Source organism: Ranitomeya variabilis, chromosome 3 (genome assembly GCF_051348905.1).
Source record: "Ranitomeya variabilis isolate aRanVar5 chromosome 3, aRanVar5.hap1, whole genome shotgun sequence".
Classification (NCBI taxonomy): domain Eukaryota; kingdom Metazoa; phylum Chordata; class Amphibia; order Anura; family Dendrobatidae; genus Ranitomeya; species Ranitomeya variabilis.
This window is the reverse complement of record NC_135234.1, coordinates 362,554,395-362,578,500: the sequence shown is the minus strand read 5'-3', so window position 1 is coordinate 362,578,500 and position 24,106 is coordinate 362,554,395. Positions and strand designations below refer to the sequence as shown.

At 44.0% G+C, this 24,106-nt stretch overlaps 1 protein-coding gene across 1 annotated transcript in view; it reads right to left on the bottom strand.

Moving 5' to 3' along the window:
• LOC143818238 (uncharacterized) overlaps positions 1-21,248 on the bottom strand; it is a 208,967-nt gene extending 187,719 nt beyond the window's left edge. The window contains exon 1 of the mRNA XM_077299601.1: positions 21,215-21,248. The gene's annotated coding sequence lies outside the window, so the exon portion shown is untranslated. The remainder of the gene's footprint in view (positions 1-21,214) is intronic.
• Between the last annotated feature and the right edge of the window lie 2,858 nt (positions 21,249-24,106).

Here is a 24,106-nt window from a genome sequence, read left to right as displayed (position 1 = left end):
AAGACATACAAATTTTTGGAATGCAATGAACAAGTAAATTTAACAGTGCTTCCCTTTATGGGAGGTGAGGACGCTTGAACGTTACAAACAAAAACATTTACATAGTGCTTAAGATTTTAAATAACACTTACGACTAACTCGACTATAAATAACTATCATTACCCAGCCGGGTATTCTATCTACTAAGTACAAATTTTGAACAATAATTTAACTTTTCCTTTAAGGGCGTATAAGCTGAACCCACTAAAGGCCTACTATAAAACTCTAAGATATAAATTAACTTTGTCTTTATTTTCTAAATACAACGTTTTTACTTTGAACATGCATGACCGCCTGGCTACTCGTCCGGGCCTACTGCCTCTTTTCCTCTATTAGCTCATTTTTTTTTTTTTTATTCACAGTACAAGATCAATCAACCATCTCTCTATGGTTTCCAGGAGGACTCACTAACCCCTACGGGATCACTTTATTGAAATTCGGCTTCCAACTCTTTCCTGTCCTCAATCTCTAGTAACATCATTAAACAATTCCTATTGCTATCTAACTGACTACCTACTACTCCTATGTAAACATTATTACAATCCAACTTGTTCTTAAGGCAACATCATATTTAAGTGCAACACGTGAACATTCCCTTTAAGAGGGACTCAAGTCTCTTTGGAAGTAGTGCAGACTCTCTATCTGCAAGTCCGTTTAAAGGCAAGAACTTTTGCGCTGTATTCAAGAACAGTCTCTTCAAAAAGTTCTCCTTTTTGTAAAACCAGTAGGGGGGGCACCTTTAAGAAGGTGCAAACTATTTACAACACAGTTTGTGAACCATTCACCGTCCATGATTCAGCAGTCTTTGTAAACAATGACGAAAAAAAACAAAAACAAAAAGCAAAAACAATAGGGATCCCGGGTAAACAAAGGGACCCCTTTAAGAATAACCCTGGTCGGGTTTTAAAGCAGCAAAGCATCAGGAAGACAAACAGTTAACTATTTACAATGGTTCCAGTTTCAAGGTTTACTCCTGTTGAGGTGGCGGCAGCTCCACAGGTAGCAATGGGCGAGGCCATCCACCCGAATACCTGCAGCTACCAGATGTTGCTCCAGGAGCTTCCTCACTCCAGACAGGGGTCTGGGTACCCACAGTTTTAGATCTTGGGATGGCCTGGGCACTAGCCATCACCGCAGTCAGTTTAGTGCAGGTCGTGGTCTTGACGATAGTGCACGTCGGGGTGGCAACGGTGGTCTTGGTGGTAACTGTAGCCTGACCACAAGGGAGCGCCTTCGCCACGGGGGACAATTTCTCCGGCACCTTGGTCGGGGGTGTCACGGAGCTTCGCCTCTTGTGGACGTTCAGGGCGAACCACCCCTTTTCCCCAAAGTGCCGGGTGTAGGTGACTTCATCCCCCGGGTAGAGATCCCGATCCGGGTGGCCCTTTTTAAGGTGGGAGTCTACAGCCCTCCGATTCACAAAAACTTCAGCATACAGGCCCGGCTCTTTAATGAATCCCCAGCCTCCACGGAGTCTAAAGGCGGTGACGATGCCCTGCCTGCGTGGGGCCTGGTGGGTGGTGTGGTCCTTGCAGGCCCGGTCCTTCACTGCTAGGTCCTTCTGGTGATGGGCCTCCCGCCGGGCCCTGGTACTCCTTCTCCTCCTTCTCCCATCGTTGGTCCAGCTGGGCCTGGTATGCCTCCCAGCTAAGGGCCTCCACCAACTCCCCTTCCTACATCTTCACCCCGGGGAACCCCATGAAGTTGGACCCTGGGTTCACCCAGCGGCACACCGTATGCTCTGCATAGACCTCGCCCGGCAAGGTAATTGCCGAGATCGGGGCCTTTAAGAGGTGCTCCATGCCCGTGGCCTGGTCCCAGGGAAGGAGGTGCTGGAGTCGATAGGTCCCAGGGGGAGGTGGCGCTGTGACTGGGCCTATCAGCAAGTCCTCCGCTAGCGGGGCAGGGTCGGCGGGCTTACCGGCCGGTGCGGCGTCCTCCCTCGCGGCTGGCTCTGCTGGCGGTGACATCGGTGGAGACATCGGCAGCAGCTCGAGCAGCGGTACAGGGACCGATGTCGGGGAATCCTCCGCTGGCGTCTCCTGGGGTGCGGCCTTGGTCTCCATCCACAGTTGAAGGAGCTGCCCGATTAATTCCTCCATCTCGATCTGCAGGAGGTCAGTGCTGACTGTGGAGATTTGACCGTTCTGCTCTTCCGGGTAGCTGGGGGAGTCCTCCGCTTCCACCCCACACTCTGGTTTTGAGCTGTCAGCCATGGCATTCTCCATGTGGCTCACTTCCTGGTCTTTTTCCCGCTCTCTCCTTCGTGGGCGGTTTCGCTTTCGTTGTCTCCGCCCTCCATTGAGAATCAGGAGGCGGATCTCGGCTGCTGACGAACACGTCCTCAAAGTACAGAAATATTTAGACTGGGCGGCCATTGTCTTTCGCGCTCTTCAGCTTGTTTATGCCCACTTCCACGCCCTTCTTCTTCTCCTGCGCTCCTCTTAGCGCTGTAATGGCGGCGGTTTTGGAGGGAATCGGCAATACACAGTCTTTGCAATAAGTCACAGTTCAAGCACAATTCAGACACAGTTCTAAGGCACACATGACCTGATTCTTCAGGCTTAAGTAGATCCTGTTCGTGACGCCAAGTTGGAGCGCCCCCAGACGCAGGGCCGCGGGGTACTCAGTACTGGGCCTCTCTGTCTCGGTCCTGGGGTTGTCACGGTGGCTAGACCCAGTCCGTGACCCTGCTAAGGGGCGTCCAATGAAAGGTGTGTTGATGGTGCGTGGTGCAAGGTGCGATGAATAACGAGGACACAGGGTTGCAGTCTCTTTACCTCTTTACTGAAGGCTTCGGGATCTGCAGTCCAGAGCACTGCTAACAGGGCTGGCTGAGACCGGCCAGTCCGAAGGCACATCCAGAGTTTCCTTTGCAGGTGGAAATCAGTGCCTACCTTCTAGCGCCTGTGTGTTGTAGTACCTCCCTGCTGAGCACCACGGGATAGTCCTCACAACTCTTGTGTCTGTTTCTGATGTTCTTTCTCACAACTCTCGTATCTGTTCTGATGTTCTTCTCCATCCCCCAGATGATATGGCTAGGACGCACCCGTATGATGGGTAGGCCTGGAGTTATTCTGGGACCCTAGAGACGCCCCTCTCCCACAATTGCCTCCTATGTCTGCTTAGGTGATTTAGGTGAGACAGCCAACCTATAATTAACTGTCCTGCCACTGTCTGAAGTAATGCTTGGAGCCCAATACTTCCTCGGCGTTCCGGCCACCGGCTACGCGCCTCAGTAGGATGTTGCCACGATCTTAAGGCATGACTCCTACTGGTTCTATTCTCCTTTGTGCTGTGATCTCGTTTCTCACTTCTCCACAATAAACCTCGCTTCGTGTCCTCTCTTAGGATGCCACCGCAACGGGTGCAGGCGCGGCTCCGTAACGTTCTGTCCTTTTCGCTAGGCCGCTGTCAGGATCCCACCCCTGACAGAGACCCCCCTGAATCTTCCCCACAACACCCTCTGCCACAGGATGTTGCCTGGGAAAAACCCAGTCAGCGTCTCTCTAACTTCCTATCCAGCCCCCAGTTTTACCAGATTGTGAGGAGTGGCCTAATACATAGAACCCTTTGCTCCCCCTGGTGGCCAGAGTGTGAAGTGTAATGTGTGACTGTGATACCTGGTCAGGTGAACTCCTTAAGTGCCATCAGACGTACCATCACTCCCCTTAGTGGCGGAGCAACAGTACTGCAACGACCAGGACTCTGGGGCGCTGCACATTACATGTAACTTTTTTTGTGGCGGTGGTCCGCCAAAACACGACGCAACCGTTGCACGACGGTTGCGACGTGTGGCACTGCGTCACAATGCGTCACTAATAAAAGTCTATGGAGAAAAAACACATCCTGCGGGCAACTTTGCAGGATGCGTTTTTTCTCCACAACGACGCATTGCGACGTGTAGTGCCCGACGCTAGTGTGAAAGTAGCCTTACTAGGACTCTTTTTAGGGGACATATCTGTGGTTTGTACATTTTAGGGTAGCTCGCCTTGACGTTCTGATTATTTTAGGGGGATCTGCTTCACAGTTTTAATTTATTTAGAGGTTTTAATTTATTTAAGGGACTAGTCTGGGTCTATAGTTAGAGGTCTGGTAAAACCAGATGAGTTAATGTGTCTGGAAATGCTCCCACCATCATGGTAACTGCCAGTGAACTTACCACTACTATTCTGAATACCTTGTTCCAACCCTAAACTATCACACTTGACAAGGATCCTACTGAACATAATAACAGGGATGGAATTTCAAATGACTGAACATCGTGCACAATTTCTAATCATAAAATTTTATCCAGACTTTTCAAGCATGGTATAGATGGATTTGGTACAGACCTACAATATGTAGATGAAGAGAGAGTGTAAGGGTGGGGCTACCTGTTAACTTTGTCAACACCACAGCAAATCACTCTGCCAAAGATCACTCTGAGTTGCTGCCACATTGCGAAGTAATGTAGGTGAATGGGGTCACATTGTGTCTCCTTAGGTATCAGGACTGCGACTGTTGGACCCAGTCGTGGTACCCTAGGGACTGCTATGCAACCCATTCACCTGTGCAGTGTAGCTGTGGCAAAAACAAACAAACTTTAGCCCTGTGACCCAATGTTTAGCTCCAGCCTAAAGGTGGCCATAGACATTAGAGGTAAGTAAGTTGAACCTGATGACTATTCCATGTGTATGGGTTTATCTTGATTCTATCCCAAATGAAGATATCGGGGGCAAGGAAGATCAGGTATGTTGGATTTTAACTTTACCAGTCATTTGTTAGCACAATATAGCTGTCTGGCAGCAGATTTTTCTTCTCACCCAAGGAAACATATACAGTACGTGCTTGAATGACCTAAGCGTTCATGACTATAGGATAGTCGTGAGGGATATCTGTTGGCCAAACAGTTGTTAGTGTGTATGGGCACATGCGTAACTGCTACTGTCTTAGTCTGTGATTAGAAATATATGACTTTCTAAAGCTAGTAATTAACTACCGTAATTGCTAACAAGTCTGAATACACTGAAACTCCGAGCTTCTGAATGCAAAGCACATTAGTAAAGCTTCTCAAACTGCTATGCTCTGCAAAGCGCCTTCAGGCATTTTATACCTCTGTGAAAAGATTAAATTGTAGTCTAGAGGTAAATGGCAGGATGTTGTGTCTGGGTGGGAACGTATGTGTTAACGTGCTTATTACTAAATCGTAAGTTGACAACTGTGGAGGAGCAGATGTTTGTGGTTTTTATGTCACCAGATGTAGCATTATTGTATTATTTCTTTTATATTACAAGCTTTATTGTATTTTTATTATACAATTGTACTTTTCTGTACTTTAGAAAGAAAGTAATCTGATAAATGTGACAAAGAGGAAAGAAATATGTCTCGTCATATAGTGATTGGGATACCTTTTCTCAAACAAATATTGAAGCCACCAGCATCATCATGAGTGGTTACAGTTATCTTCTGACTACATTGACTGTTCTGTCCAATAATCATATTATGAAGCAACATCTTCACTGCAATATTAGATGAACTATCCAGAATTGACTGCATAATATATGATTTATGGACTCCTAGAAAGGATTGAAATTTTGTGTACAGTTTGATCACTGCAGATCGAGCTATTCACATCCCTGACAAATAGGTGATTTAGAGGGAACATATGTCAGATATACATTTCCTTTGCATCTGCCACTACAACAGAGATCCTGACTATGTCTGCTATAGGACAGCTCGGATCTGCCAGAGTGAGAGCTGCTGATTGAGTTCTGCACTGACTCATATATTGGGATCCAGAGTGTGGGGAATCCTTGTATAAAGTTCATATATCTCAAAAGGAACCGGTCATAAATGTTAACCCTCCCGCTAAACCATTTATTTGACTGTGTAGCCTTTTAAAAGTTAAACCAGTGGATCCCTTTATGATGATCCCAAACTGTCGCTTCAGTAGTGAGTAATCACATTTTTGACGTTCAGTCTAGAAGCACATTGGGGCTTGACAATGCACTTACAGCTCCTCAACCTCCTCTGCATTTCCAAGTAGCAGCACCCTCTACCGGCTGATTGACAGGTCATTAGCTCTGGTCACTGGCCACTGTCACTAAGCCAGGGGAATAGGCTGCTACTTCAGGAATACAACATAGGCTAAGGAGCTGTAAGTGTATCGTTACAATTCACTTCTAACTGAACTTCTAAATGTCATTTTTCTTTGCTGAAGCAGCACTTTGGGGTCATAAAGGACTTCATATATCTTTTAAAGAGCTACATAGTCATATTAAACAAGCATCTTTGAAACATCCCTTTTAAATCAACATTTGGTAAATTAAAGGGAACTGAACAGATGATACATGCTGCTTGATCCACAGACAGCATCTTTCAGGTACTGGCTGCATGAACTCAGCAAGATATGTTTCACTCTGAAACGCTGCAGTATTTCAGAGAAAAACATACTTTGAAAGCTGCCAGGGTCTGAGACGCACGACGGAGTAGTCAGACAAGCGGGTCCTCTCCAAATCCGCTGCCGTGGAGTTCAAGTCTCTCCCTGCCTTCGTGGATAAGGAGAGACCAGTCACTCAAGCGTAAGACATATTACAATAATAATGGAAGACCATCTGCTTTTCTGTAAAGTGTATATGTGACTGTAGTTAACCTTGTCCTGCATTGACTCTGATTGTGCAAAGTTAGTGTTACTGGTAGGTTCCCTTTAAATAGTTGACATAAGGACATAGGTTCTGTTCTTCAATAAGATCCTCAAGGTGTCATCCTTGCTGTTATTCCTAGGGAATTGATAACATGCAACTCAGAGGCATTTAAGGATCTGAAAGATAGATATACAAGCTACATGTACACTGTGTTCCAAATTATTATGCAAATAATATTTCCTCATATTTTCTCTAAATTACCTATCTGAATTGCAGTCATTGTTATTTTCCAGTCACCTACTATTCTAGTATAATTGCAATGTTTTGGAACAAACTGCCTATGAAAACAGTATCTTTTTAAAAAAAATAAACACTCAAAATGCATTTTCCAACTTATTATGTACAGCAGTGTTTTCAACCTTTTTTGTTTTATTTTGAACAAAAAAATGGTCAATTGTGAAGTTATAAGCATTATCAGCTTATTACAAGCATTATCAGCTTATAACATACATGCATATCCCCATGCTCACATAGACATAAAAACTGTGTCCCTGAGCAAGACTCAAGGTATATGTGACTGCCAAGGATTGCGGAAACAATTTGGGATGGGATTTTGGCAATGCAACAACCCCATTTTATGGACATGTAACAGGTCCTCTTTTACTACCCCAAAATGTACCTAATTAAAAAACAACCCCTTGCACAACTTAATTGTCAGAAAAATAAAAAGGCTATGGCTCTTAGAATGCAATAATGGAAAAAAAAGATGATGAAAAGAAAGCTTATCAAGGCCCAAACATGTCTAGTTATTTAGGGACTAAAATTAATATAAGGATAAGAGGATTTTTGGTCAAAATTTTATATGGTCAAACGTTAGTTTAATTAGAAAATTAGGGCAATTACTAAAGACTAGCGTGTTTATTATGTAACTATTTCAGTTCAAGCTGTAGCGGCCATTTTGTTAAGTGAAAACAGGAAGTGCAGCCATCTTGCATGCCATTTAAACTAAAGTGAATAGGAAAATGGCATCATCACTATAACAAATAAATGTATAAAATAAGACATAAACACTTTAACATTTTTGGTGGAAATCTTAAAAGGGCATTTCCTTAACATTTCAAAAACTTTGTGATGCTGATTTCCCACCTTTTATAAAGAAATCAGTCCCAATTGCTTTCCTACATTGCCTGCTTATCGTACCCATATTGCTGCTTTCTCCAAGCACACCTTAAAAATCAATGGTTCCAGGTCTCACTGAGCAGAGTAACATTGCCTTCACTTCTCTTTCTCTGGGTTCACAATATTCTTTTTAGTACCAGAATACTGTCCTGCATCGTGAATATGGAATTGTGTTAGTTCATTAGAAATCCTGTAACAAATCCGTCACATTTCAATATGACCTTATGGTTGTAAATAATAATTTCATCACACCAGTAAAAGCGTTTGATGAGATTTGCACCTATACTGTCTACCATGAGAGTCCTATCCTATCATTTAGATAAATTATATCAATAATTAAAATTCGCTCATATATGGTTGGTCCATCGGGAACACTGCTTTTATTTCTAAAATACATTATTCCTACAAATTCCTTGGTTTTCTCTGCACTGGGTGAGTTCATATTATATGACTTCTATGTTTCACTGTTGCTTTGCGCATTATTTTCCTTTATGACTCTCAGGTAACTAGATCTGTAGGGATTACTATGTCATTTACTGTATTAAGTTCAGAGGGGCAGAGCACAGGTGACACGAGTTACGATCCAGCATCAAGAATTAACTTCTTCTGTCCCTCACCTATTAGGTTGCTTGTAAGTTAAACATGGACGTAAAATAAAATGGGTGGGTATGCTTCCTATTAAAAAATGAAAAATAAAATGAGGTCATAAATGATGTACCCCAAAATAACACCATTTAAAGTTACAACTCATTATGGAAAAATCAATCCACATATGTTTATATTGATGGAAAAATATTTAGAATTGAGTCCTCAGTGGCTGATACCTTTTAATGGCTAACTGAAAAGATGGTAACACATTGCAAGCTTTTGAGACTACTCCGGTCTCTTCATCAGGCAAAGACTAATAGAAATTCTGAAGAATCACATATTTATACACAACACAGCACAGAAAAATGCCATAGATAAGACAGGTGACGTGAAGCAAAATTACAGTACCATTATGTGAGTGACAAACAGTTATGTCCATAAATATTGGAACAGTTCATAGATAAGGAGTGTGGATGTTTTATTGTCCTCTGATTGGGGTCTGGTTCTATGTTATGATGATCCCACACGGTCTGAGGAGCAAATTCCTTAGTTCCCAGTGCCAAGGGAATTGGTGGGGGTGCTCGATGTTGGACCCCTACTAATCAGATTTTCTAAATCTTACCTACATGCTATGGAGAAAATCTGAAGTGGAAATTAACCAGCACAGTGGATTTGTCATCTGCAACATGTCAATTTACGCTCTGTAACTGCTCGCTCACAAGAGCGTATACATCAGACTAATGCTGATCTGCATTTTTTTCTTATGCCAATTCGGCATGAGAAATAGTCGCAGCATGATGGGCAAACCGGATCACCGCACCCACTCAAGTCTATGGATGCAGGAAATTATCGGACTGCACTCCGATGATGACATCAAAGTGCAGTCTGATTTACTCGGACACAGACAATTGAGAAGATGGAGAAATCTTGCTCTCCAGTTTCTCACATGTGATCTTATCCAAGAGAATCGGATCACAGTATACTGACACTTTGACAGAGTTTGATCTGAGTGTAATTGGCAAAATTGGCAAAATTCTCTTGCATGAAAGAATCGTCGCTCACATGACTCCGGCCTTATACAGAGAGTGAGATTGGTGGTATACCTGTGGCTCTAGGGCCACCCAATACAGAGAATGGTTGCTAAAAATGCAGAAGAGGCAGAAACACAGTGTGTTAGCAGCAGTCAATGTGGAGAATGCCGCTGACATGTAAAAAGCGTGCTGGTGATGTGCAGTAGCATTGATTGAGGGGCAGCACATAAGAGGTGGAGGAATGTCGACATGACTGTTTGGAGCAGAAAGAAATAGGACCCTGAGCGACTGGTACTAGACATCATCTTACATAATGAGTCCCGCACTGGAGCAGAATGCACCTTGGGAAAATATGAGCTGATTATTTGTGGTTGTATCCTTCTCCTAAGGCCGGTATCACACACAGCGAGATACGGCCCAGTCTCGCAGGTTAAAACCAAGCTCTGGCACCGGCACTTCAGAGCGGAGCGTGCGGCCGCATAGCAATACATAGAACTGCACGCTCCGCTTCGGAGTGCCGGTGCCAGAGCTTGTTTTTAACCTGCGAGACTCGGCCGCATCTCGCTGTAGTGTGACTCCGGCCTTAAAGGGAATCTTTCAGCACAAAATGGCTGTACAAACAAATCATAGCACCTTGTAGGGAACACAGCCCTAGTTTTAGTGTCCAAATCTATTGCAGTGTTTGCTTGTTTTCCATCTATCTCTGCCCCCTTTTCTTTAAAGGGGTATTCTCAAGTTTGAAAGCTATCCCCTATCTGTAGGATAAGGAATAACTTTCAGATTTCTCGGGGTCTTACCACTAAGACCCCCATCAATCCTGAGAACCATGGTTCTATCGCTCCATTCATAGCAATGGCACTGCTGCCGAGCGTTGGGCTTAGCTCATCTTTGGCACTCCCAAATTAATGAATGGAGCACTGGTAGGCATAATCAACCATTGCTTACACGTGAGTAAATCTAACTAATTAAATATTCAAGTAAAGAAATAATGTATAATCATAGTATAAACCCATATTACTGGTAGTTTGCATGGTTTGGTTATTGGAAGTGAAAGGAGGGCGCAATTTGCTTTATCTGCCAAGGGCACCAACATACTTGGCCCTGTTCATAGGAGTATACAGCAATACTGTGGCATTGCTGTCTATAGCACCACTTATAAAATTAAAACTATACATGTTTGGTTATGGCTGCAATCATACTGACCTGGACAAACAAATTACCTGGTCTTTTTCACAATAAACCAAATGCTGTAAGTAAAAAAAAAAAAAATCCATTGCGAAATCACATTTTTTTGCTATTTCACATTTAGATTTTTTTCCCGGTTTTTATGATAAAATTGATTGTGCAATTCAAAAGTACAACTTGTCCCGCAAAAAAAAAGTCCTGACACAGCTAGGTTGATGGAAAAATCAAATAGTTATTGTGAGTTAAAGAGAAGAAAAAACTAAAGCGCAAAAATGAAAAATTGCACTGTTCTTAGGGGTTTAATGGTCGTCTAAGAAATGTTCTGCTACACTGAATGATCTTGAGCATGTAAATCATCAAAATCTTCAGATGGCACTTCCCTTTGCGACTGCCAACTAATGATGTCCCAGATGTGCTCGATGGAAGAGAAGTCATGAGACACTGCAGGCAATGGTAGCATGTTTAGGCCAAGCGCTCACAGTAGCATGAGCAACATGCGGCCTAGCATTGTTTTGAAAAACTTCTCATGGGATACAGTGGAAAACTGGCCGTACCACTGGTTCCACAAATAAATCAATGTAACGCTGAGCTGTGCACCTGAAATGAAGAGGGGTGCAGCTACTGTACATTATGCCACTCCACAAAATAATCCTGGGAGTAGGACAGTTGTGACGTTTCCTTGTGAAGGCATCTTTGTAATATTATCTCTATGGTCTCCAGACAAAACTCCGGCTATTATTGCATTCAAGACAAAGAAGGAGGAACATGTTGTTTATGCTACTGTGAGTGAGAAACCTACATGGCTAAATATACCACCACGACCTGCAGTATCTCAGGACATGTCTTTCATCAAACATATCTGGGATGTCATTGGTTGGCAATTCCAAAGAGAGCTGCCAACCGTGGATCTTGATCAGAGGCGTAACTGGAGTATTGGTTCAGGGGGGCGAAGCTTCTTAGTGGGCCCCTAACCAGGTATCCTTGATTACAGCTGGGTGATGCGCCCTATTAGTGGAGGAGAACCTCAGCAGTAGTGTTGAGCGATACCGTCCGATACTTGAAAGTATCGGTATCGGAAAGTATCGGCCGATACCGGCAAAGTATCGGATCCAATCCGATACCGATACCCGATACCAATACAAGTCAATGGGACTCAAGTATCGGACGGTATTCCTGATGGTTCCCAGGGTCTGAAGGAGAGGAAACTCTCCTTCAGGCCCTGGGAACCATATTAATGTGTAAAAGAAAGAATTAAAATAAAAAATATTGCTATACTCACCTCTCCGAGGGAACCGGCAGCGTTGTTTGCTTAAAATTCGCGCTTTTCTTTCCTTACGTGAAGTCCCGGCTTTGTGATTGGTTGCGTCGCAGTCACATGGGCGACGCAACCAATCACAGCAAGCCGTGATGTAATTTCAGGTCCTTAAGGATTTTAAAATTACGTCCCGGCTTTGTGATTGGTTGCGTCGCAGTCACATGGGCGACGCAACCAATCACAGCAAGCCGTGACGTAATTTCAGGCCCTTAAGGATTTTAAAATTACGTCCCGGCTTTGTGATTGGTTGCGTCGCAGTCACATGGGCGACGCAACCAATCACAAGCCGTGACGTCACGGGAGGCTGGACACGCGCGCATTTTAACCCCTTCACCCCCGGAGCTTTTTCCGTTTTTCCTTTTTCGTTTTTCGCTCCCCTCCTTCCCAGAGCCATAACTTTTTTATTTTTCCGTCAATTTGGCCATGTGAGGGCTTATTTTTTGCGGGACGAGTTGTACTTTTGAACGACATCATTGGTTTTACCATGTCGTGTACTAGAAAACGGGAAAAAAATTCCAAGTGCAGTGAAATTGCAAAAAAAGTGCAATCCCACACTTGTTTTTTGCTTGCCTATTTTGCTAGGTTCACTAAATGCTAAAACTGACCTGCCATTATGATTCTCCAGGTCACTACGAGTTCATAGACACCTAACATGACTAGGTTATTTTTCACCTAAGTGGTGAAAAAAAATTCCAAACTTTGCAAAAAACAAAACAAAACAAAATTGCGCCATTTTCCGATACTCGTAGCGTCTCCATTTTTCGTGATCTGGGGTCCGGTGAGGGCTTATTTTTTGCGTGCCGAGCTGGCGTTTTTAATGATAGCATTTTGGTGTAGATACGTTCTTTTGATCGCCCGTTATTGCATTTTAATGCAATGTCGTGGCGACCAAAAAAACGTAAATCTGGCGTTTCGAATTTTTTTCTCATTACGCCATTTAGCGATCAGGTTAATGCTTTTTTTTATTGATAGATCGGGCGATTCTGAACGCGGCGATACCAAATATATGTAGGTTGGGGTTTTTTTTTATTGATTTATTTTGATTGGGGCGAAAGGGGGGTGATTTAAACTTTTATATTTTTTTTATTTTTTTCAAATTTTTAAAAACTTTTTTTTTTTACTTTTGCCATGCTTCTATAGCCTCCATGGGAGGCTAGAAGCAGGCATAGCCCGATCGGCTCTGCTACATAACAGCGATCATCAGATCGCTGTTATGTAGGAGAAATGCAGGTGTGCTGTGAGCGCCGACCACAGGGTGGCGCTCACAGCCACCGGCGATCAGTAACCATAGAGGTCTCAAGGACCTCTATGGTTACAATGGAGGAGCATCGCCGACCCCCGATCATGTGACGGGGGTCGGCGATGCGCTCATATCCGGCCGCACTGCCGGATGCGGTAGTTAAATGCCGCTGTCTGCGTTTGACAGCAGCATTTAACTAGTTAATAGCGGCGGGTGATCGCGATTTCACCCGCCGCTATTGCGCGCACATGTCAGCTGTAAAAAACAGCTGACATGTCGCGACTTTGATGTGCGCTCACCGCCGGAGCGCACATCAAAGCGGGGGTCCCGACATGTGACGTACTATTCCGTCACATGTCGGGAAGGGGTTAAAATGAGCGCTTGTCCAGCCTCCCGTGACGTCCCGGCTTGTGATTGGTTGCATCGCGGTCAACCAATCACAAGCCGGGAGGCTGGACACGCGCGCATTTTAAAATGAGCGCTTGTCCAGCCTCCCGTGACGTCCCGGCTTGTGATTGGTTGCATCGCGGTCAACCAATCACAAGCCGGGAGGCTGGACACGCGCGCATTTTAAAATGAGCGCTTGTCCAGCCTCCCGTGACGTCCCGGCTTGTGATTGGTTGCATCGCGGTCAACCAATCACAAGCCGGGACGTCACAGGAGGCTGGACAAGCGCTCATTTTAAAATGCGCGCGTGTCCAGCCTCCCGGCTTGTGATTGGTTGACCGCGATGCAACCAATCACAAGCCGGGACGTCAAGGGAGGCTGGACAAGCGCTCATTTTAAAATGCGCGCGTGTCCAGCCTCCCGTGACGTCACGGCTTGTGATTGGTTGCGTCGCCCATGTGACTGCGACGCAACCAATCACAAGCCGGGACTTCACGTAAAGGAAAGAAAAGCGCGAATTTTAAACAAAGAACGCTGCCGCTTCCCTCGGTAAGGTGCAGGCTGCGTCGGAGAGGTGAGTATAGCAATATTTTTTATTTTAATTCTCTCTTTTACACATTTTTACATTAATGTTGTTTCGATACCGATACCCGATACCACAAAAGTATCGGATCTCGGTATCGGAATTCCGATACCCGCAAGTATCGGCCGATACCCGATACTTGCGGTATCGGAATGCTCAACACTACTCAGCAGATGACCATGCTGTTACTGAAGATAATCTCTATACAAAGACCAACATGGATATTACCGCCATATGGTCAGTGGTAGATACCAGCCCTACAGAACATATAACAGATCACTGCACAGTTACAGATAATGACTTACCGCAGAGGCTCTTTCTGATTGAGTCGTCACTTTTCCCGTCTTTTCCATCTGGCCCAGACCAACATGACAACTTCTTCCAGCAACAACTCACCTGCAGAGATTACAAAGACACATTTCACTTCTCACATTCCAGCCCCATCACCATCTATTCCCAACCTGCAAAAACTCCTCATCCTGCTGATACTCCAATACTGAGCCGCTGCTGCCGTATGTGTCCCTATTATTGCCCCTGATACCCCAATACTGAGCCGCTGCTGCCGTATGTGTCCCTATTACTGCCCCTGATACCCCAATACTGAGCCACTGCTGCCGTTTGTGTCCCTATTACTGCCCCTGATACCCCAATACTGAGCTGCTGCTCCCGTGTGTGTCCTTATTACTGCACCTGCTGTGTGGTTCTGTGTGCCCTCTAAATTCAAAAGCACCCCTCTACAATATAGCAATGCTGGGTGCAAGTGCCCTAGAAAACAGTGCCCATATTTTGCCCCCTAGAAAGTAATATTGCCCTGTGTGCTCCTTTTGATAGTCACAGTAACCTGAGTTCCCCTATAACAATAAGTGCCCACTTTACATTTAATATTGTCCCGAGTCTGCCCTTGTACAGCTGCCCTATACACAGTATGATGCTCTCTTATACACAGTATAATGCACCCTCACTGTATAGTACCACCCACACAGTATACTGACCCCTTAGTAGCCTCCAAACTGTTTGATGGCTCCAACACTGTAATCCCCACACTGTATGATGCCCCTCTAGATAGCCTCCATATAGTATAATGCACCAGATGGCTTCAATATAGTTTAATGCACCAGATAGTCCTCAATATAGTATAATATACCATATAGTCCTCAATATAGTATAATGCCCTCAATATAGTATAATGCACTGCCCATAGGCCTACTCTATATTGTATAATGCACTCCCCATAGGCAGACTCTGTAGTATAAGGCAGCACCCCATAGGCCGACCCTTAAGTATAAGGTAGCACCCCACAGGCAGACACTGTAGTACAAAGCAGTACTGCTATAGGCAGACCCTGTAGTATAAGACAGCACCCTTATAGGCAGACCCTGTAGTATAAGGTAGCACCCCTATAGGCAGACCCTGCAGTATAAGGCAGAACCCCCATAGGCAGACCCTGTAGTATTAGGCAGACCCCCATAGGCAGACCCTGTAGTATAAGACAGACCCCCCATAGGCAAACCCTGTAGTATTAGGCAGAACCCCCCACAGGCAGACCCTGTAGTATTAGGCAGACCCCCTATAGGCAGACCCTGTAGTATTAGGCAGACCCCCCATTGGCAGACCCTGTAGCATTAGGCAGACCCCCCATAGGCAGACCCTGTAGTATTAGGCAGACCCCCATATAGGCAGATCTTGTAGTATTAGGCAGAACCCCAATAGGCAGACTTTGTAGTATTAGGCAGACCCCCCATAGGCAGACCCTGTAGCATTAGACAGACCCCCATAGGCAGACCCTGTAGTATTAGGCAGACCCCCATAGGCAGATCCTTCAGTATTAGGCAGACCCTGTAGTATTAGGCAGACCCTCTATAGGCAGACCCTGTAGTATTAGGCAGACCCCCCATAGGCAGACCCTGTAGCATTAGGCAGACCCCCTCATAGGCAGACCCTGTAGCATTAGGCAAACCCCCATAGGCAGACCCTGAAGTATTAGGCAGACCCCCCATAGGCAGACCTTGTAGTATTAGGGAGACCCCCCATAGGCAGATCCTGTAGTATTAGGCAGACCCTGTAGTATTAGGCAGACCCCTATAGGCAGACCCTGTAGTATTAGGCAGACCCCCCATAGGCAGACCCTGTAGCATTAGGCAGACCCCCCATAGGCATACCCTGTAGCATTAGGCAGAACCCCATAGGCAGACCCTGTAGTATTAGGCAGACCCCCCATAGGCAGACCTTGTAGTTTTAGGGAGACCCCCCATAGGCAGATCCTGTAGTATTAGACAGACCCTGTAGTATTAGGCAGACCCCCCATAGGCAAACCCTGTAGTATTAGGCAGAACCCCCCACAGGCAGACCCTGTAGTATTAGGCAGATCCCCTATAGGCAGACCCCCTATAGGCAGACCCTGTAGTATTAGGCAGACCCCCCATAGGCAGACCCTGTAGCATTAGGCAGACCCCCCCATAGGCAGACCCTGTAGTATTAGGCAGACCCCCACATAGGCAGATCCTGTAGTATTAGGCAGACCCCCAATAGGCAGACCCTGTAGTATTAGGCAAACCCCCCATAGGCAGACCCTGTAGCATTAGGCAGACCCCCCATAGGCAGACCCTGTAGTATTAGGCAGACCCCCCATAGGCAGATCCTGTAGTATTAGGCAGACCCTGTAGTATTAGGCAGACCCCCTATAAGCAGACCCTGTAATATTAGAAAGACCCCCATAGGCAGACCCTGTAGCATTAGGCAGACCCCCCGATAGGCAGACCCTGTAGCATTAGGCAGACCCCCCATAGGCAGACCCTGTAGTATTAGGCAGACCCCCATAGGCAGACCTTGTAGTATTAGGGAGACCCCCCATAGGCAGATCCTGTAGTATTAGGCAGACCCTGTAGTATTAGGCAGACCCCCCCATAGGCAGACCCTGTAGTATTAGGCAGACCCCCCATAGGCAGACCCTGTAGCATTAGCCAGACCCCCCATAGGCAGATCCTTCAGTATTAGGCAGATCCTGTAGTATTAGGCAGACCCCCCATAGGCAGATCCTGTAGTATAAGACAGCACCCCCCATAGGCAGATCCTGTAGTATAAGACAGCACCCCTTAAAAAATAAATACTCACCTCTCTTCTTCCTGGTTCCTGCGCTGCTCTGAGCTCCCGCTCATCTCCTGACAGCGGGCGCTGGGCAGTGACTCATCACGCCCGCTGTTAGCGTCAGCAATGTCAGATGCTGACAGGGGGATGATGGGGGAAGCAGCGCAGTGCTCCTTCCCTCATCATTGCGGTCAGCTGTATCGGCTAAAAGCCGGTACAGCTGACCCTGCGATGACTGGCGGGGGGCCCACTGCTGGCACGGGCCCCCCCGCCTGCTCAGGGGCCCCATAGCAGCCGGCGGCAGAGCAAGGATATCGATTCCCCCTGCTCTGCTGCAGAAGGTAACTGTATCGGCGCGCTGCATGTGCCGATACAGTTACAGTAGCGTAGCTCCGGATGGGCCCCCTCTGAGCACCGGGCCCGGGGCGCCCGCACCCTCTGCCCCCCGGTAGCTACGCTACTGATCTTGATGATTTGCGGGTCCAAGTGCATTCAGCATGACTGAACACTCCTCAGACAACTGTTAATAACCACATCGGTAAAATGCCAGGGTATGTCAGTGTGTGTATTACTGAGAATGGTGCTCATACTGAATAAACGGAGATGTTTTGAAAATCTTGTTCCATATTTTGATCATTTGCATAACATAAACATGTCTATTGATCCTTTTATTTTTATAATTCCATGACTTTTACAATTTGGAGTTGCAATTTCCACATTGGTGAGTATAATAATAAAACTTAAAAAATAGATAAGAAATTAAAAATCACCTTTAGAATGAATCATTGTAAAATATTAAATTCTGAACTTAGTATTAAAGTGAGCGTGACACCAGATTTCACAAAACAAAGAGTATAGATTATTACAGTGTTATGTAAAAGTTTTTGCACCTCTGGTATTACTGTTTTACTGTTATTGTGAACAGTTAAGCAAGTTGAAGATGAAACTACCTCTAAGGGTATGTTCCCACGGTCAGTAAACGCTGCGGGTTGGACGCTACGTACATCCACAGCGTTCATCCCATAGCAGCCATATGTTACAGCATAGTGGATGGGATTGAATAAATCCCATGTCCATTATGCGTGTACAGACGCCTCCAGCTTCCCTGCGGAGACGGACATGCGGCACGTCTTTCGAGACTGCAGCATGTCAATTTTCCCGTCCAATGTATTGGGCACTGTGATTCCGCACGGTTAAATGAACACATGCAGAATCACCTGCGTTCAAAAGCCGGCAGCTCTTTGGACGGAGCTGATATGTGCTGCGTCTAAAGCGATGCCGGTTCCTGACCATGCAAACATACCCTAAAAGGCCTAAAGTTAAAGATGACACATTTCCTTTTATTTTAGGGGAAAAAAAGTATTGTCATTTTTTACATTTAAAAAATTGCAAAAAGAAGACTGGGCCGATGCAAACGTTTGGGTACCCTGCATGGTTAGTACATAGTAGCACCCCATTTTGCAAGTATAATAGCTTGTAAACACTTTTAGTAGCCAGCCAATAGTCTTTCAATTCTTGTTTGAGGTATTTTCATCCATTCTTCCTGCAGCTATTTTGAGGTCTAGCTGCAGATTTTCAATGATGTTCAGACTAGGGGACTGTGAGGGCCATTGTAAAACCTTCAGCTTGTGCCTTTTGAGGTAGTCTATTGTGGATTTTGACATGTGTTTAGCATCATTATCTATTTGTAGAAGCCATCCTCTTTTCAACTTCAGCTTTTTTACAGATGGTGTTGTTTGCATCAACAATTTGTTGAAATGTCATTGGATCCATTCTTCTCTTTACCTGTGAAATGTTTCCTGTGACATTGGCTGCAACACAACCCCAAAGCATGATTGATCCACCCCCATGCTTAATGGTTGGCGAGATGTTTTTTTCTTAAAATTCTGTGCCCTTTTTTTTCAACACAAATGTGTAATCATTGTGGCCAAAGAGCTCTATTTTAACCTCATTGGACCACAGGACTTGTTTCCAAAAATGCATCAGGCTTGTTTAGATGTTTATTTGCATATTTCTGAAGCTGAATTTTATGGTGAGGATGCAGGAGAGGTTTTTTTCTGATGACTCTTCCATTAAGGCCATATTTGTGCACATGTTTCTGAACAGTAGAACAATTTACACAATCTCTAAAGCCTGCAAAATCTTTCTGAAGGTCTTTTGCAGTAAAGTGGGGGGTACTTATTTGCCTTTCTAGCAATCCTATGAGCATCTATCACTGAAATTTTGCTTGATCTTCCAGACCTTATCTTGACCTCTACTATTCCCGTTAACTTCCATTTCTTAATCACATTTCGAACTGAGGAAAGGGCAATGCTAAAATGCTTTGCTATCATCTAATAGCCATCTCCTGCTTTGTGGGCCTCCACCATTTTTATTTTCAGAGTGCTAGGCAGCTGTTTAGATGAACCCATGGCTTCTGTGTTTTGGCACAAGGTTAAAGGAGGCTGGGTTTTTATAAAGCTGGGAAATTTGCATCACCTGGCATTTCTTAATGATAATAGTGACCAAGCCATAACCCTAAAATGCTAGTTAAGGTCTGAAACCTTGGTCAAAGTTATCTGAGCACACAAATCTCCAAGAGTGCCCAAACTTTTTCATTGGCCCATTTTCCTTTTTGTAATTTTTAAAATGTAAAAAAATACAGTATTGATTTATTTTTATTTTTTTTGGGGGGGTCTAAAATGCAAAGGAAATGTGTCATCTTTAACTTTAGGCCTTTTAGAGATCATTTAATCTTCAACTTGCTTAACTGTTCACAATAACAGTAATTTGGGCCAGAGTTGCCGAAACTTTTGCATGCCACTGTATATGGCTCTATTACCCTTGATGATGGTGAGTTTACTGAGAAAACCTATGTCTGAATAATTGTATAATACATTTTAGACACATTTCATGACCCAGAATAATGCATGTAGCTGGACTTTCAGGATTATATAGCCATTCTTACAATGAATTTTCAAAGTTAGTACACCTATCTCCTCTGTTACAAGAGATATAGTATGAGTACTGTATATTTAAAGGGTTTATCCATGACTATTTTTTTTTTTTTACTGTGGGCTTAAAAACTAACACGCAGGTAGTTGCTAACTACTTGCCTGTTCTACCCGGCAGTGACACAGGCGTGACAACTTCATGCTGATTAACAGCTGGCTCCCCATAGTTAGGCATGATATTGGCAGTACAGAGTTGAGCAGAAAAGTGGCCGCTTCTCTATCAACGTGACGTCAGTGGAAGCCACTGAATCATGGCAGTAGCAGTCTGTGTCCACTCTGTCCCAGCAGAAATTGGCGCTAGACACAGCAGGCAGGAGGTAAGTATCAACAACCCGCCTGTTAGTTTTTAGGCCCACAGTAAAACATATAGTCCTGCATAAATGCTTTAGTAGTGGATGCAAGCTGTATAGTTAAATCTGGTGACAAATGCAAATTAAGGCCCACAACACCCTGCACTCATGAAACGGCTAATCTGCATGAACAACACCAGCAACTTTGTGTCTGTATGACAATCACATTTAACATGGGCAAACAAAACTATGGGATGCAATAGTTTCTAATATTTAGTCAAACCTTACAAAATAATATTGAACACTAGTGATCAATAACTTTACATTATGTCCAAAATAATAGTACAGAAGTATCAGTAAATCCATAACAAAATTACATCATATATAAGCAGTGCAAGGAAATGAAAGACCTTTCAATGTACAGAATAACTGGATTAAAAATACACACTTCCACATGACTATATATATTTTTTTACAGATCAGCTAACACATACAATAAAAAAGGAAAAATATAATCAAGAAATATTTACAATTAAAGGTAAGAACAACCAAACATAGCAAACATTGAATTATTATTATTTTTTTTTTAACAAAGTGGTATATGATAGATGTGTGTTGCTGTAAGTTTCCCTTTCTATCTCCCGAGCTGACTGTGTGTGCAGAATTACACTCACCTAAGAGATTCTGTGTATGAAGCAGCTGCACCACCTCTGGAGCCACACAATGCAGAAATAATAGCTAATCTGATCTATCCTCTCCTTTCAAAGACTTCCTCAATGCCCCACCCTTCAGAGACTCTCTGCATCCAAAGAGCCTGTTTCCTACCACTTGTAGGCTCAAAAACAATACAAGTAGCTGCACTCTGGACTAATATAATGCCACTCTATTCACCGACAATCCAGTGCATACAGTAAATGCAGTGTACATATTAAACTAGAGACAAGCTTGCATTTGAATTTGCTGCCTTTGCTGAATTTTCCCAAAATTTGCATCCAAGAATTGCATTACTAAAAAATAAGTATGTACACTGTCTGACAGAGTGCTGTACAAACTGTCAGATCAGCGATCTTTGATGTCCCCCCCTGGGACAAAGTAAAAAAGTAAAAAAAAAAAATCCACAGGTGTAAAAAAAAAAAAAAAAATCCTAAACAAAGGAAAAAAATATATATTATTCCCATAAATACATTTCTTTATCTAAATAAAAAAAACAATAAAAGTACACATATTTAGTATCGCCGCGTCCGTAACGACCCAACCTATAAAACTGTCCCACTAGTTAACCCCTTCAGTGAACAACGTAAGAAAAAAAAAAAACCGAGCCAAAAAACAACGCTTTATTATCATACTGCTGAACAAAAAGTGGAATAACACGCGATCAAAAAGATGGATATAAATAACCATGGTATCACTGAAAGCATCATCTTGTCCCGCAAAAAACAAGCCACAAAACAGCATCATAAGCAAAAAAATAAAAAAGTTATAGTCCTCAGAATAAAGCGATGCCAAAATAATTATTTTTTCTATAAAATATCTTTTATCGTATAAAAGCGCCAAAACAAAAAAATGATATAAATGAGATATCGCTGTAATTGTACTGACCCGACGAATAAAACTGCTTTATCAATTTTACAAAACGTGGAACGGTATAAACGCCCCCCCCCCCCAAAAAAAAGAAATTCATGAATAGCTGGTTTTTGGTCATTCTGCCTCACAAAAATCGGAATAAAAGGCGATCAAAAAATGTCATGTGCCCGAAAATGTTACCAATAAAAACGTCAACTCGTCCCGCAAAAAACAAGACCTCACATGACTCTGTGGACCAAAATATGGAAAAATTATAGGTCTCAAAATGTGGAGACGCAAAAACTTTTTTGCTGTAAAAAGCGTCTTTTAGTGTGTGACAGCTGCCAATCATAAAAATCCGATGTAAAAAAACGCTATAAAAGTAAATCAAACCCCCCTTCATCACCCCCTTAGTTAGGGAAAAATAATACAATTAAAAAAATTTATTTATTTCCATTTTCCCATTAGGATTAGGGCTAGGGTTAGGGCTAGAGTTAGGGTTAGGGCTAGGGTTAGGGCTAGGGTTAGGGCTAGGGTTAGGGCTAGGGTTAGGGCTAGGGTTAAGACTAGGGTTAGGGCTAGGGTTAGGGTTGGGGCTAGGGTTGGAGCTAAAGTTAGGGTTAGGGTTGAGGCTAAAGTTAGGGTTAGGGTTGGGGCTAAAGTTAGGGTTAGGGTTTGGATTACATTTACGGTGGGGATTAGGGTTAGGGGTGTGTCAGGGTTAGGGGTGTGGTTAGAGTTACCGTTGGGATTAGGGTTAGGGGTGTATTTGGATTAGGGTTTCAGGTAGAATTGGGGAGTTTCCACTGTTCAGGCACATCAGGGGCTCTCCAAACGCAACATGGCGTCAGATCTCAATTCCAGCCAATTCTGCATTGAAAAAGTAAAACAGTACTCCTTCCCTTCTGAGTTCTCCCGTGCGCCCAAACAGGGGTTTACCCAAACATATGGGGTATCAGCGTACTTGGGACAAATTGGACAACAACTTTTGGGGTCCAAGTTCTCTTGTTATTCTTGGGAAAATAAAAATTTGGGGGGCTAAAAATGATTTTTGTGGGAAAAAAAAAGATTTTTTATTTTCACGGCTCTGCGTTGTAAACTGTAGTGAAACACTTTGGGGTTCAAAGTTCTCACATCATATCTAGATAAGTTCCTTGGGAGGTCTAGTTTCCAATATGGGGTCACTTGTGGGGGGTTTCTACTGTTTGTGTACATCAGGGGCTCTACAAATGCAACGTGACATCTGTAGACCAATCCATCTAAGTCTGCATTCCAAATGGCGCTCCTTCCCTTCCGAGCTCTGCCATGTGCCTAAACAGTGGTTTCCCCCCACATACGGGGTATCAGCGTACTCAGGACAAATTGGACAACAACTTTTGGGGTCCAATTTCTCCTGTTACCCTTGGGAAAATACAAAACTGGGGGCTAATAAATCATTTTGTGAAAAAAAAAAAGAATTTTTATTTTCACGGCTCTGCGTTATAAACTGTAGTGAAACACTTGGGGGTTCAAAGCTCTCAAAACACATCTAGATAAGTTCCTTAAGGGGTCTACTTTCCAAAATGTTGTCACTTGTGGGGGGTTTTCAATGTTTAGGCACATCAGGGGCTCTCCAAACGCAACATGGCGTCCGATCTTAATTCCAGTCAATTTTGCATTGAAAAGTAAAATGGCGCTCCTTCCCTTCCGAGCTCTGCTATGTGCCCAAACAGTGGTTTACCCCCACATATGGGGTATCCTCAGGACAAATTGCACAACAACTTTTGTGGTCTAATTTCTTCTCTTACCCTTGGGAAAATAAAAAATTGGGGGCGAAAAGATCATTTTTGGGAAAAAATATGATTTTTTATTTTTACGGCTCTGCATTATAAACTTCTGTGAAGCACTTGGTGGGTCAAAGTGCTCACCACACATCTAGATAAGTTCCTTAGGGGGTCTACTTTCCAAAATGGTGTCACTTGTGGGGGGTTTGAATGTTTACGCACATCAGGGGCTCTCCAAAC